Source organism: Carlito syrichta, unplaced genomic scaffold, assembly GCF_000164805.1.
Source record: "Carlito syrichta isolate Samal-C Ts95f unplaced genomic scaffold, Tarsius_syrichta-2.0.1 Scaffold310937, whole genome shotgun sequence".
NCBI classification, from domain to species: domain Eukaryota; kingdom Metazoa; phylum Chordata; class Mammalia; order Primates; family Tarsiidae; genus Carlito; species Carlito syrichta.
The window spans coordinates 37,776-39,286 of NW_007255033.1; positions in this window are offsets into that span (position 1 = coordinate 37,776).

Sequence of the window (1,511 nt, forward strand, 5' to 3'; positions counted from 1 at the left end):
GAATCATTTATTGACCTGTTGCTTTATGTCAGGGAAGGGGACTCAACCCCAGAGACAGCAAACTTTCTTCTTGTACAAAGTGCAGCCTTGGGATAATTTTGCTCATTCCTATAAGATTTCCCTTTGGATTGGCAGTAACAGGATATGGCTGGGGCTGGGGAGGGAGCACTTAACATCAATAAAGGAATCTGATCTCAAACCAGGCAAAGTGGGGACCCAAGAGAGGCCCAAATGTTACCTGTATGATGTCCACTTGTATGCCTAATCCTGAATTTTACCCCACATATTTACAATTAAAAAATATATATTAAAAAAATATTTCCCTTTGTATTTGACTGCATGTAAATACTTTTATATCACCTTTATTTTACTTTCAGTTAATCTGTAGCACTCTTCAGGGTCACATACACTGACATATTTATTTCCATTAAATTATATGTTATTTGAGGAATAGCTCAAATGTGATAGAACTTAGGAAGAAAGGACTGAATTTACAGTAAGCCTGCTGTTAGGAGTTGTCATGTGCTCCAACCCCATACACTGTAACATCTCCTCCGTGACAGAGACCAGCTGGCTGTTCACCAAGCTGCTTTCTCTCCTGGGCACATAGTCTAACGTGCATTCCCAGCCGTCTTTGTAGATGGGTGTTCCCATGGGACTTGGTTCTCAACTATGGAATATGGAAGAAATCTACTTATATAATCCCCAGGTTAAGCACATCAAGAACAAAAACAAAATAAAAAATAAACAAAAACCTTCATACTCCTTGAGCCCTTTTCTTTCCCCATCTCCCTAAAGGCATGTATTCCCAGGGATATTTTTGAAGCCACCATTGCAAATGGTACACCTCCAGCAACTTAGGTCCCTGAATTACTACTTGAAATAAATCTTTCTCATTTCCCTTGTCCCGTCAAGGACAATTTGATTTTACAGGTGTGAGGAATAACATTATTATTATTACTATTTTTAGTCACTGAGATTCTAAGTTTGATCTGTTATGGCAGCTGGCATTATCTTCACCAAAATATTACACTGTGTCAATATCTTCATAAAACTCAGCCTTCTTTTGTGACACACAAACAGTTATGAGAGTACTCTTGGATACCTCCTCTGTGCTGAACACTTAATGGAATAAGATACGGCACCTGCCTTATAGAACTCAAAATCTGCACAATTGAGCTTGGTCAAGTGATATATATATTTTTTTTCTGATGAATGTTTCATAAGTCCAATACTTTTATTTGACAATAATAATGTTCTCCTTTTACTATCAGTCATCACCCGAGGTTATAAATTGATTTATTCTTCTAAACAAGTGCTTCATGGGGAATTTAATATTCCTGGGGGTAGTACTGTCATTATGTATTTTTTAGAACTTAAAGAATTCTTCTAGCTATCCAAGTCACACTTTTATATCTGAACTTATTCCAGGCAGCCATAATTACAACTAAGTATACTGATGCTTTATTATGACTGCCACAGGATTTAGTGTTCTCTGAAAAACTGCTTAC